At 40.5% G+C, this 14,652-nt stretch overlaps 1 protein-coding gene and 1 pseudogene across 1 annotated transcript in view; both read left to right on the top strand.

Annotated features, from left to right (window-relative positions):
* Pld5 (phospholipase D family member 5) overlaps window positions 1-14,652 on the top strand; it is a 377,182-nt gene that overhangs the window by 43,914 nt on the left and 318,616 nt on the right. The gene's annotated exons all lie outside the window — the stretch shown is intronic.
* Window positions 11,783-12,733, top strand: LOC125359535 (annotated as a pseudogene).

Here is a 14,652-nt window from a genome sequence, read left to right as displayed (position 1 = left end):
GATCTAGCAATCCCACTCCTGGGCATTTACCCAAATGACCACAAACAGAGCTATACTAAAGCTACCACCACAACCATGTTCATTTCAGAATTATTTACCATAGCTAAGATATGGAACCAATCCACATGACCCCCAGTAGTTGAATGGATCAAGAAGATGTGGTATATATACACAATGGAGTTCTATGCTTCCATCAGAAAGAATGACATTGCCCCATTCATAAGGAAATGGAAAGGCTTGGAAAAATTATATTAAGTAAAGTAATACAGAAAAGAAAATAAGCCGAAGAAAAGTAGATTGCATGGCTTCCTTCATTTGGCTGAGTTAAAAAAAAACATTATGAAAATTGCAAATTTTCATTTCTTTTTAATTTTATAACTCTTAGCAACATAACCTTTGTTTTGCTGTGAAGTGATTGGAAAGGAAAAGAGTGGACATATTGAGTTTTGTTTTTTTAATGCAAGTTTAAAGTGAAGTGAGCCAGATCCAAAGAAACTTTGATTTTATGATTTCCTTCATAGGGAGTAATTAGTACATGTCTAGGATAGTCCTAGCAGAAGATCACAATAGCTCAATAACTATGCCTGTATGAACACATACGATGATGCTAAGCGAAATGAACTTCAAGTTATATAAACAAGTGGTATATCACTGTTGTAGTTATTTTCAACATGACATGTGAAACCGTGCCCTTTTTTCCCCCTGTATTCCCTTCCTGTGGTTTTACCCCTGATATCACTGTAACTGATGTTAGTGCCCTGGATATTGTATATACATATGTTGGAACTAGGAAAGGGAAAAGAATACCAAAATCAAGAGACAAAGGATAGAAAGACAAACCAATGCAACCACAATAATTACAAAACTATATGGTAGAAATCAACTATATAACTCATGGTGGCAAGAGGGAAATCCGGAGGGGGGAGTCAGGGGAAAAATGAGGGAGGGATAACAAGAAATGTAATCATTGCCTTATATATGGAACTGTAACCCCTCTGTACTTCACTTTGACAATAAAAAAAAAAGTGCAAGTTTAAAGCTACTTAGTGATTCTAGGGCTCTGATACATGGGGCTCTTGCTGGGAAGGGCATTTCCTGGTAGATGTGGAGAGGGGTTTTCTTCATAGCCCCACATTTAAGCACAAGTACTCAAGTTACAAATTAGTAATCTCTGTCCCAGAGGTTTGGAAAAGGATGCTTTCTCAGAACACCTGTGAAAGCGTGCCACCTGGTGGACCCTGGTGGAAATTTAGGTTGTGCAGATTAACGAATAGTGTTCTATTCCTACAGTCCCATTGCTTCCAACATCCACTTTTGTTCTGTTTTGGTAAAAGAAAAGGGAGTAAATTTTTACTATAGAAATACAGGAGTATCTGGGCCCAAGTGGCTTACATCTGTAATCCTCGCTGAGATATGTGGTTGGAAGCCAGCCCAGGCAGAAAAATCCAGAAACTCCATCTCAACACACACACACACACACACACACACACACACACACACACACACACACACCACTGGACAGAAGATATAGCTCGAGTGATAGAACACCATCTGAGAGCAAGCAAGATGATTAAGAATGTGCTGCCCTGCGATCAAGTCCTGGTACCAGTATGGTAAAGGGGGCTGTGATAGTGCAGTGCACTGCGGTAGGAGCCAGTGGGAAAGGAGGCTGCTTGCTCCATTGTGCACAGAAAGCACGGGGGCAGAGGAGAGAGAAAGGAAGGTTATCCGTATAACCTTGGAGGGCATGACTCCAATGACCTGACCCTCCCCAGAGCCATCTCCCAGTAGAGCCTTAGGCTGCTGACCAAGACTTCAGCATATGGGCCTTTGAAGACCTTTTATCAAACCACAGCGGAGGTCCTAAACATTTTCAGTGTTCCAAAACAAACTACATAGCCAGAATCATTACCTCTCATTTTCTGTGTGGAGAGCAGGAAATGTTTCTCTTTTTAGCATTTATATCTACTGTGACCTGGTATACTGAGCTAAATGCTTGCCAAAAACTTAAGAAAAATAATGTACTCATTAAATACTCACCACTCATTGTCCCTTTCCCCAAAACTCTGGAAATCATTAATCTAGTTTTCCTTGCCCTAGATCTACTTGTTCTGAATATTTCATATAAGCAGAATTATAAAGTAGATGTGGTCGTTGTGTTTGCCTTATTTCACTTAGCACAGATTTCAAAGGTCATCTATGTTGATCATGTACCAGAACTTCCGATTCTTTTTTATGACTGAATAATATTTCATTACGGAGATACATGCCACATGCTGTTTAGATCATCGATCCATTGATAGACATTTGGGGTGTTCTGACATTTGGCTGTTATAGTATTGCTCTGAATATATATGCTCAAGTAATTGTTTAACGAACACCTATTTCCTTTTTTAAAAATATTGTAAAGGTATATACAGTTATATAAGTAATAAGTACATTTCTTTTTGTACAGTGTTACCCCCTCCTTCATTTTCTCCCACTCCCCCTTCCATGCCCCCCCCAGTTGTAAAGTTCATTTCCAGCATAGTGTCTGGTGAGTAACACTGTTATCATTCTGTGTCCCACTTCTGTGAACACCTATTTTCAATTCAGTTGGGTGTATATGTAGAAGCGATACTGCTCTATGCTGTAATAATTCGCTGTTCTATTAATCTGAGAAACTGCAAAACTGTTATCCACAGTAGATGAACCATTTTACACACTCACCAATGATGGACAAGAGTTCTGATTTCTCTCCATTCTTGCCAAAGCTTGTTATTTTCCATTATATATTTTTAAGTGAGTGTGACTTTAAAAGCTTGGGCTTAAAATAACAGAGTTCCATCCTGTTAGCAGGATGCAGTGGGTGATCAGTATTCAGTTGGGTCAGGCTGAATTTATGATGCTTCTTTTGTTTGTTTCATCATGGAGCTTGAACTCTGTGCCTGGGTGCTGTCCCTGAGCTCTTGAACTCAAAGCTAGCACTCTACCACTTGAGGCAAAGCACCACTTCTGGTTTTTCTGGTGGCTAATTGGAGATAAGAGTCTCACGGACTTTCCTTCTTGGGCCCGCTTTGAACTGTGATCCTCAGATCTGAGCCTCCTGAGTAGTGAGATTATAGGCATGAGCCACTGGTGCCTGGGTTATGATTCTTCTTAATGCCAGGTGCCAGAGGCTCACACCTAAAACCCTAGATACTCAGGAGACTGAGCTCTGAGAATCTTGGCTTAGAGACAGCCCAGACATATAAATCTAAAAGATTCTTATCTCTAGTTAACCAGGAAAAGGCCAGAACTAGAGGCATGGCTCAAGTGGTAAAATGCCAGCTATAAGCACAAAAGCCAAGTGGGAGCACAAGGCCTTGAGTTTAAGCTCCTACACACGCACATGTATTAATTTAAAATGATACTACCTAGACTCCCAGCAATGTTTTTGGGTAGACTTGGAGAGAAGGGTGTCAAAGGCAGAAAGGCAGTGGATTTAGACAGGAGGTAGGAAGATGAGGCAGTGGGGACTGTAGAAGGGAAGGAATTGGAAATGTCAAGAGCTAGGAGTGAGCATGAAGGAGAAGGTATGGGTGCTGGGAATTGGTGAGGACATGTGTAGTGGCCCTGTGGGAGACTGGATAGGGGAGTAGGGATGAGGAATGTGGCTACAGGGTGCCTTGGTGACACACCTGTGATGCACACAGGAATTATAAGTTTGTATTCCTGACTATGGGAAGTGAAGAGCCCAGAGGTAGGTGGAGCAACAAGTACAACAGAACAGGAGGGTATGGGATAGAAGGGAGTGCTTATATGCTCAATGGCTTTAATTCATTATTTATTGATCCTGGAGAACCCAGAGCCTTGTCCTGCTAAGCATGTGTTCTACCACTGAACCACACTCCCAGTCCCAGTTCCTATTTTAACATGCATAAGGAAAAAATAGATGACATCAAGGGCTGAATCATGACAAAAGGACTATGACAGGGCCATGGCAGAACTTAGCAGAAGTAAGACACAATTGAAATGTGGTTGGGGTGGGGAGGGAATGGAATTTATGGACCCAGAGTGGAATGCATGGTTGAGATCATGCGGAAGCATGGTATCCTCAAGTGTTGGAGGTGGTGAGGATGAAGGAATGAGATTGGGGCAAGGGATTCTTCGAGGAGAGGAGGCAATGTATTCTGGGAAGATGATGTGTATGCATGGTAAAATGTTCAGGATTAAGACACAACATGTACTGAGGTAGTGCCAGGGAGAGGAAATAAGGAATTCTGGATGAGCCAGCCTGGGAACAGCAAATTCAAAGCTGGGGCTCTTTTGGAAGAGGAAGGGAGGATGATGGTCTCAAAGTATTAGTGAGGAGCAGAGAGGGAGTCCACACATGCCTCTTTGCATGTACCATGTCTGAGGAATGCAGTCTTCCCATAGAGGGCTGCAGGGGCATAATGCAAGGCCCAGAAAGGATGCTCACACATGAATTGTTCAATTATTCTCTGTGCATGTATGCAACTTAACAGAATAAAAGTGATGGAATACTTAAAGTAAAAATTATTCTTCCATGATTGGACTTGCCTTTCTAAACACTGGATCTGTGTTTTGGAGAATCAAATGTACCATGCCACAAAGTGTAGCTCAGATAGAGTCCCACATAGGAAACTACCTGCTTGAATAAATGAATAAATGAATTGATATAAATGAATTAAAGCACATTGTGTTAAATTAAAAATCAAGGAAATTTAGCCAAGATTTAGAATTTCAAGAGAAATTTTTGCTCCCTGAGAGAGTTCTAAGATTGAATTTAAAGCAACTCCTTTTGTAATAGCCTCAAAAAACATAAAATACCTAGGAATAACCTTCACCAAAGTGAAAGATCTCTATGATGAGAACTTTAAAAACACAAAATTAAGGCAGAACTAAGGAAATGGAAAAAACCTCCCATGCCCCTGGATTGGGAGGATTAATATTGTCAAAATGGCAATATTGCCTAAGGCTATCTACAAATGCAATGCAATACCCATTAATAATCCAACACCATTTTTTAATGAAATAGAGGAAGTAATCCAGAAATTCATATGGAACAATAAAAGATGCCAAATAGCAAAAACAATCCTAAGCAGAAAAAACAGTGCTGGAGGAATTACAATACCAAACTTCAAGCTGTATTACAAAGCAAGAGTAATAAAAACAGCTTGGTATTGGCACAAGAACAGGCCTGAAGACTAATGGAATAGAACTGAAGACCCAGAAATTAACCCATAGAACTATGCCTACTTAATCTTTGGTAAAGGAGTTTAAAAAATAGCATGGAAGAAAGATAGCCTCTTTAACAAATGGTGCTGGCAAAACTGGTTCAACACCTGCAACAAATTAAAACTAGATCCTTATATATCACCCTGCACCAAAATCAATTCCAAATGGATGAAAGACCTCGAAATAAAAACAGATATGCTGTAAACACTACAAGAAGGAGTAGGAGAAACACTTGGGCTCCTTGGCACAGGATGAAACTACCTTAACAAAGGCCCAGAAATGCAAAAAATCAAAGAAAGGTTGGACAAATGGGACTGCATCAAACTGCAGAGCTTCTTCAGGGCAAAGGACTTAGCTTACAACATAAACAGAAAGCCCACAGATTGGGAGAAGATCTTTACCGGCCATACAATGGACAAAGGCCTGATATCTAAGATATATGCAGAACTCAAATAATTAAATTCCTCCACAACAAAACTTCAAAGAACCAACAGTCCCCTCAACAAATGGGCTAAAGACATAAAAGGAGACCTCTCTGAAGAGGAAATGAGAATGGCCAAGAGAGACATGAAAAACTGCTCTATATCACTGGCCACAAAAGAAATGCAAATCAAAACAACATTGAGATTCCACCTCACCCCAGTAAGAATGTCCATTATCAGGAAAACTAACAAGAACAAATGCTGGAGGGGATGTGGCTAAAAAGGAACCCTACTACATTGTTGGTGGGAATGTAAACTTGTTCAGCCACTCTGGAAAGTGGTATGGAGATTCCTCAGAAGGATAAACGTAGATCTCCTCTATGGCCCAGCAACCCCACTCTTGGGCATCTACCCAAAAGATTACAAACAAGAACACACTAAAGCCACCAGCACAACAATGTTCATCGCAACACAATTTGTCATAGCTAGAATTTGTCATAGCTAGAACCAACCCAGATGTCCCTCAGTAGACGAATGGATCAGGAAAATGTGGTACACATACACAATGGAATTTTATGCCTCTATCAGAAAGAATGGCATTGCTCCATTCATAAGGAAATGGAAGGACTTGGAAAAAAAATACACTAAGTGAAGTGATCCATACCCAAAGAAACATGGAATCTATGGTCTCCCTCATTGGGAATAATTAGCACAGGTTTAGGCCAGTCACAGCAGAGGATCACAAGAGCCCAATAGCTAAGCCCTTATGAACACATAAGATGATGTTAAGTGGAATGAACTCCATGTTATGGAAACGAGTGTTATATCACTGTTATAATTATTTTCAACATGCCTTGTGAAACCATAGCTTTTTTTTGTTGATGATCCTCTTGTACCCCACCCCCCACCGGTGGCTGTCCCCATGCTATCACTATATCTCATCTGAGTACCCTGGCTACTGTATATACTGGTATTAGAACTTGGGAAGGGAAAGGGAATATCAAAATTGAGGGACAAAGGATAAAAGACAAACGACTCCAAAAGCAATACTTACAAAACCATTTGGTGTAAACCAACTGAACAACTCATGGGGGTGAGGGAAAGAGGGAGGAGGGAGGTGGTAACAAATAGTACAAGAAATGTACCCACTACCTTATCTATGAAACTGTAACCCTTCTGTACATCACTTTGACAACAAATAAGTAATTATTCAAAAAAAAGTTTGAATTTAACAAACACAGTAGAGATTTGAGTACCTTCTTTTTGTTGTTATTGTGCAGGACAGGCGTAATTCCTGCTTTGATTCTGGAGTTTACAGTTAGATGAGTGCAGTTCATCAGATTTTTGAATGAACAGACTTGTAGGTAACATGGGTTTATATTAGGTTTCCTGGATATTACTGATGAGCTTGTGCAAAGGTGGGCTCATTTTTATCTGTATAACCAGACTTTTTTCCAGCCTTATTGTATATGAGGTTGTGGTGTGTGTGTGTGTGTGTGTGTGTGTGTGTGTGTGTGTGTGTGTGTGTGTATAGGGAGGGTCTAAGGAGAAGCAGCTTCCATCAGTAGAATGCTCAGAATGTTGAGTGTAGAATTATGGAAAAATTATTATTATTTTTAGTTCAGTATTCCAATTTTTTTTTTTTTTTTTTTTGGCCAGTCCTGGGCCTTGGACTCAGGGCCTGAGCACTGTCCCTGGCTTCTTCCCGCTCAAGGCTAGCACTCTGCCACTTGAGCCACAGCGCCGCTTCTGGCCGTTTTCTGTATATGTGGTGCTGGGGAATCGAACCTAGGGCCTCGTGTATCCGAGGCAGGCACTCTTGCCACTAGGCTATATCCCCAGCCCTATTCCAATTTTCTTGATCAAACATTTTCATTTGGGTAAGGGGAAGCTAAATTTCTTTTTATGGAAACAAGAAATGGACATATTTTAGTTATTTTTAATACTGTTTTATTTTGGTATTTCTCTTTTGCTAAGTCAGAAATGTTACTTTTGTTACCACTCAAATGCATATGTCCAGGAGGGTATGGTGGGCCATGCTTATAGTTCCAGTAATTAAAGCCTGAAGCAGAAGGATAAAGACTTCAAGGCCATTCTTGACTACATAGCAAGATCTTGTCTCAAACAAAACCAAAGCAAGCACATATGCAGAAGGTTTTAGGGGTCAGTGATCTGCGGGAATTTGGACAAATAGTAAGTGATCTTGGGCCCACTGGAGGAGCAGCTACTCTGAGCTAGCTCCTTGTTCTTCTGTGTGACTTCAGTCCCAGGGGCACCACATCTTTTGACTATTCATACCAGAAAGCTTGATTTTACAAAGAACTCATTGTTTAAATGTTGGCAACCAATTGCACTGTGTTTACAGCAAAGTAGAAGTCAAATAAAATGCACATCCCTCAGATATCCCATTTGATAGCACATCTCCAAGAAAATTACACCATTTATAAGGTGACGTACCAGGCAGGAGCCTTAAACTTTTGTTCCAAATACTCAGACTTATCTCTGACATAGTGTACAGTGTGCAATCTTTCTATGTTGTATTCTAGGACATTCTGTAAGGTTCTAGAGCATTGAAAGTCCACTTCTAATGTAGTAGCTATTAGCCACATGGAACTGAGGAGCATTTGAGACAAAACTGGTGTGATGAAGGAGCTGGACTAGATGGTTTATCTAGTTGGGATTAATTTAAACCTACATTTAAAAGGCCACATGTAGTCATGATCAGTGACAACCAGGCCTTGCTTGTGTAATTCTCATTCCTGCAGAAACCCAGCAAGAGTTGCTGAATTGTTGACTAGAATATGTCTTTGGTCATAAACTTGAATAAAGAGAAAAGGAAGCAAATCCACCTCAACACTGGTGGGAAGGACCCACATCAGAATATCTTGAAATATGAACATATCTTGAAATATGTCCAGCCTCCTGGGCCCTACCAAAGAATTCTCCCAAAAATGGCTCAGAAAGCTAGGGTCATATTCAGAAGTTTCAGGCTCCCAGGGGAGCTGGCACGTGTGTGTGTGTGTGTGTGTGTGTGTGTGTGTGTGTGTGTGTGTGTACCCCTCATCCCAAAGTGTCCAGTGTACAACCCAGGAAGGAGTGGAGTTTTATGTAACTGGACCTCAGAGACTGTCTTTGGGACACATCTGCTGTTCTTTTTTCCATTTTCCCTTACAGATGTAGGAACATGTCACTAGAAGTCACCTGGCCCAGCTTGGTAGAGTTGCCTTCTAAGGGGAACACTGTGCAGATCTAGTGACAGAACTCTATTAGGACAAGCACTAGGGTGGATCCATGCCTGCTTCATGGCCTACGGACTGAGGAGCAGGCACTTTCTGGATGGAACTGGCTGAATCCTTCAGGGCAAAGGAGAACTGGACTTGCTGCTGCTTTTTAATGAATTCAGAGCTGAAACAAGGGATGGGTCCTGATTTGATTTGGGCCAAAAGTCAGTAAGCAGCATTCACTTCATTAAACTGCTTAGTTACATCACTAAGATGTCCTCGGCATTATGCCTAGAAAGACTGCTTGTACTTGGAGCAATCATTTATGCCAAAAGAATCTGGGAGTGGAAGACAAATTACAAATTGCTTTTATTAATCCATGTAAAAATCAATCCAATGAGTTCCATATAATTAAAGTCATTAGTTAAAAAAAATAGTGTGATGCTTACTGTGTGTGTGTGTGTGTCTGTGTGTATTCCTCACTAAATAAAACCTTTCAAGTGAGTTGCATGTTCTGGAATTAAGATAGATAAAAGAGGAAAGATAATAGTCATAGTTTACTTACGCATGCATGCATGTGAAACTTTTGAGCAGCTTCAGTCGAAGGACAGTTTCCAAAGCTGATTTTGAGCAATTGATTTGTCACATGCCTTTCTGGTTGGAGACATGCCTGCCAGAATTGTCATTGGTAATAAAAGTCATTTTGGGACTGGGAGAGAGATGAGCACTGTGCCCTTAGGGTGCAGTGGCTCCCTCTTGTGGTCCACAGGGACAACAAGAACGTAGATAATCTGGAAGGAAATGGTTGAACTGGAAAGGTTGATGGTGATGGTCTAAAAAGACTTCTCTCAGTTCTTTGTGTGATTCAGGATTGTCTAGGAAACAGAATCTATATTTTCTGGAAGATATTTTAGATCCTACAAAGTGACATGATATAAGATTACTTCTGACCTGCCAACTGGACTTAGATTTTACTGCTGTCTCTTTCATTTCCTTTGTAATTTAACCACTTTACATGGCTAGGGATTTTCTTATTTGATTTTGTCTCAAAAATAGTGCTATACACAAATTGTCATAGCTAAAATAAGGAACCAACCCAGATACCCCTCAGTAGACGAATGGATCAGGAAAATGTGGTACATATACACAATAGAATTTTATGCCTCTATCAGAAAGAATGACATTGCCCCATTCATAAGCAAATAGAAGAACATGTAAAACATTATACTAAGTGAAGTGATCCAGACCTAAAGAAACATGGACTCTATGGTTTCCCTCATTGGGAATAATTAGCACAGGTTTAGGCTAGTCATAGCAGAGGATCACAAGAGCCCAATAGCTATGCCCTTATGAACATATAAGATGATGCTAAGTGAAATGAACTCCATTTTATGGAAAAGAGTGTTATATCACTGTTGTAATTACTTTCAACATGTCATGTGAAACCGTAGCTTCTTTTCTTGATGATACTCTTGTACCCCTTTCCTGTGGTTGTCCCTCCACTATCACTGTATCTCATCTGAGAACTTAGATACTGTATATACTGGTATTAGAACTAGGGAAGTAAAAGGGAATTTCAAAATCGAGAGACAAAGGATAAAAAGACAAATGACTCCAAAAGCAATACTTGCAAAACCATTTGGTGTAAACAAACTGAACAACTCATGGGGGGAGAGAGAAAGGGGGAGGGGGTAGAGTGAGGGAGGAGGTAACAAATAGTGCAAGAAATGTACCCATGGCCTTACATATGAAACTGTAACTCCTCTGTACATCAATTTGACAATAAATAAGTGATTATTATTTTAAAAATCGTGCTATACAATACTTAGAAAACCGGGGCTGGGGATATAGCCTAGTGGCAAGAGTGCTTGCCTTGTATACATGAGGCCCTGGGTTCGATTCCCCAGCACCACATATACAGAAAACGGCCAGAAGTGGCGCTGTGGCTCAAGTGGCAGAGTGCTAGCCTTGAGCAAGAAGAAGCCAGGGACAGTGCTCAGGCCCTGAGTTCAAGGCCCAGGACTGGCCAAAAAAAAAAAAAAAAAGAAAGAAAACCACTTGGTGTAAACAACTGTACAACTCATGGGGGGAGGGGGAAAAGGGAAGGGGGAGGGGGTGAAAATGAGGGAGGAGGTAACAAGTTGGATAAGAAATGCACGCACAGCCTTACATATGAAACTGTAACCCTCTGTACTTCACTTTGACAATAAAGAAAAAAATATTGCTATAATTAAAATTAACGTAAATAGTTTACTCCTGAAATCTTTTCCCCTGTGTTACTTTTCATGTACACAAATGTTTGTCAATCTTCAGGTGGATTTAAAGAGTGACCATTTCTTTTCCTCCATGCCTTAACTTAATGTTGCTTCTGGCAACATCAGTGTAAGTCTATTGAAAGAAAAGTCTCTGAGAACTTAAAAACTGAGGTATCTCTACATACTTGATGAATCTTAGACTAATATTTTTGGAATTGGAAATTGGAAGGATCATCTTGCCAAGAGACTCTAATCACTGATCCATGCTGGACCTCTGAGCATTCCTGCCTCGGGTGGCTGACAGAAGAGTGCAGACTAGAGCAGATGTTGATGAGGCCAAACACATCCAACATCAGGGAAAATTATGAAGCCACAATGGGAAGGTTGGCTTGGGGGGAATTAAAGCTGAAGATGAGAGGAGGGAAGAGTGATATGGTGTCATTCTGCTGCTCTGGAATATGTCTATTTTTTTTCTTCATTTGAATTGTCATTCACAGGACAGCCCCAGATTGTGGCAACAAGTCCAGGTGTCATGGAAGCCTTAGGGAGCATACTATCTCTTTTTGGACTGCCTAATTTTAAAAAATGAAGCAATCTTTTCATTAATGCAGATCCAATATTTAAAATATTTGAAGGTGGCGTCCGAACCTTACGAGTGCCTTAGGGCTCCCAACAAAGCCACCTAATTTCCACTTCTTCCCACTGACCTCTCAGTCTCAACCTCGGGTTCATTTCTTTTTTCTCTTCCTTCATCTCTCCCTCCCTTTCTCCCCTCCAAGAATGAATCATGACTGAGGACTCTCAGAGAAACTTCCGTTTCGTATATTATGAGAAAGTGCGGTTTCGTGGAGTTGAAGAAAAGAAATAATTGGAAATTCTCCTAAAAGATGATCACCTTAATATTAAGAAGCTTTGTACTTTTAGCCAGAGGTTCCCTCTCCCGTCCATGTACTGTGCATTGGTATAGAAGGTACTTCTAGGGATCCTGCCTCCACACCACGAGTCCCATGGCCAGGTGATGATGTACCGCAAAGATCAGTACTCTGATATCCTTCATGTTCTAAAAGTCACTCGCTTCATCAGTGATGCCACGCCTCAGGATGAAGTGTATCTCCACGTGTACCAGCTAGAGTCTGGGAAGCTGCCTCAAAGTCCGTCTTTTCCACAGCCCAAAGCTTTTGAACAGTACTTGAGTCTGGAAGATGGCAGGCTGCTGAGTCATCTGAAGACATGTTCTGCAGTGTCCAGACTTCCTTATGACCTTTGGTTCCACAGATGTTTTGCAGGATGCCTTCTTGAATCCAGTTTACAGAGGGTTTGGGATAAAGTTGTATGTGAATCCTGTAAGATTTTAGTTTTTGTAGCTGTGTAAATTTTACTAACCTTTAAAATAAAAGGCATGTCACTGAACAGTGCAGAGAAGATAACCACGTTCCTGGAAAATATTCCTCAGGATAGCTCAGATGTGATTGTGAGCAAGGCCATTGACTTGTGGCACAAACACTGTGGGAACCCAGTTCATTCAGTTTGAACCCTCCTGACCACTACAGAGTCTGCCAGCCTACCCTGAATGGTTTTGTTCTGTCACCTGTCTACTAAACTGCTTAGAAGTTGTCTTGCTGTGGTTCTCGATGTGCAGTTTTTCTCAGTAAAATAATTTAATTCAGATTAAAAAAATAAAATAAAATATTTGAAACTATTGATTAGATGAATAATGAGTATCCATGGGTAAAAAAAAAAGAATGCTTTGTTGGGATTCTCAAATATATTTTAAATATCATTTAATGGTGCTATAAAGGCTGGGCATTGGTGGCTCATGCTTGTAATACTAGCTACTCAAGAGGCTGAGATCTGAGGATCATGGTTTGAAGCCAGTCAAGGCAGAAAAGTCCATGAGGCTTTTATTTCCAATTAACCATCCCCAAACTGGAAGTAGGGCTGTGGCTCCATGTGACAGAGTACTAGGCTTGAGCACAAAAGCTGAGGGACAGAGCCTAAGCCCTGAGTTCAAGCGCAATGACTGATTTTAAAAAGTGCAATAAGGATTTTACTAAGTAGGTAAAATGGATTTTCTTGTATAAAAACACAAAAAGAAGTAATCACTATTTAATTTCTGTATTGTACTGGTACTAGGGCTTGAACTTGGGAACTTATGCTCTTGGCCTTTTTTTTTGCTCAAGGCTAGAACATACCACTTGAGCCACACATCCACACCTGGCTTTCTACTGGTTAAATGGAGATGAAAGCTTCATAGACTTTTCTATCTGGGCTGGCTTTGACTCTGATCATCAGGTTTCAGCTTCCTAGTACCTAATATTATAGGCAAGAACCACCAATGCCCAGCCTGAAATAGACACTATTAATATTAATTTTTGTCTTGGTTTCTTTAGGCTGCTATAAGAAAAATATAGTAAATTTAGTGACTTATAAGTAACAGATATTTATTGCTTAAAGTCTTAGAAACTAGGAAGTCCAATCAAGGCAGCTTAGGTTGCTGTTGAAGGAAAATGTAGGTTCTGCTTCATATATGGAATGTGTTCACTGTGAGCTTGCATAGAAACTGGCAGATTCACTTGGGCCTCTCTTCTCTGGGTCATATGACCACATCACCTTCAAAAGTCCCATTTGTTAATTCTTTTATGTTCAAAGCCATGTGAGCAGTTCTCCTCTCTGTTTCCCATTCCCATAGTTGCAGGTGTTTTGTTATTACAATGGGTTGGAATGTACCTAGTAGAGTTTGTGCAAGCATGGGATCCCAGGGTACAGAAATGACTGCCCTTTTAGGTATCCTCATTTGTTTCAAAGGAAATATTCAAACTAACATATGTAGATAGATAATTCCAAAAGTGTTCTCTCTCCGGAAGTGTTTACTTACATTACTAATGATCTCTAAAAGTGGATTTCAGTGGAGTGGCTGTGATTCAGAGACCCAAGAATGTCAGTGAATATAAGTGTATTTTGTGTGTGTGTGTGTGTGTGTGTGTGTGTTTGTGTGTGTGTGTCATTGTCCCTTACCTTATTTTTCCCAAGGCTTGTACCTTACCACTGGAACCACTACTCTACTTCTTTCTGGCTTTTTGGTGGTTAATTTGAGATAAGTTTCATTGACTTTGCTGACTGAGCTGATTTTGAACTGTGATCCTCAGATCTCAGCCTCCTGCATAGCTAGAATGACAGGCATAAGCCACTAGCCCCTGGCATGTGTCTGATTATTTTTACATTAATACAATACTAACTATGTGGACACACAAATGATTGTTGATAAATCTTTTCTCATAGTCCGCTGTTTCTACTAGGGTAATTCAAGAAGCAGTTTCTTTCTTTCTGTGGGGGAAAGTTCCATCACAAATGGATATTTCTCACTGCAGGAAAAAAAAAAACCCACTGATTTTAAATCCGTTTAGGCTTGTTTGAGGTTCTGACAAGGAGCTAAGGAAGACGAACACTGACATTTAGTGTCCCTCTTTCATTTGGTGGGGATGAAGGAGAATAGCATAGGGACTGAGTAGGGGTGCTGAGGGGACAAATGGTAAA

Source organism: Perognathus longimembris, chromosome 11, assembly GCF_023159225.1.
Source record: "Perognathus longimembris pacificus isolate PPM17 chromosome 11, ASM2315922v1, whole genome shotgun sequence".
Taxonomy (NCBI): Eukaryota; Metazoa; Chordata; class Mammalia; order Rodentia; family Heteromyidae; genus Perognathus; species Perognathus longimembris.
Note: the sequence above shows the minus strand (reverse complement) of the source record. Positions and strands in the feature narration are given on the sequence as shown.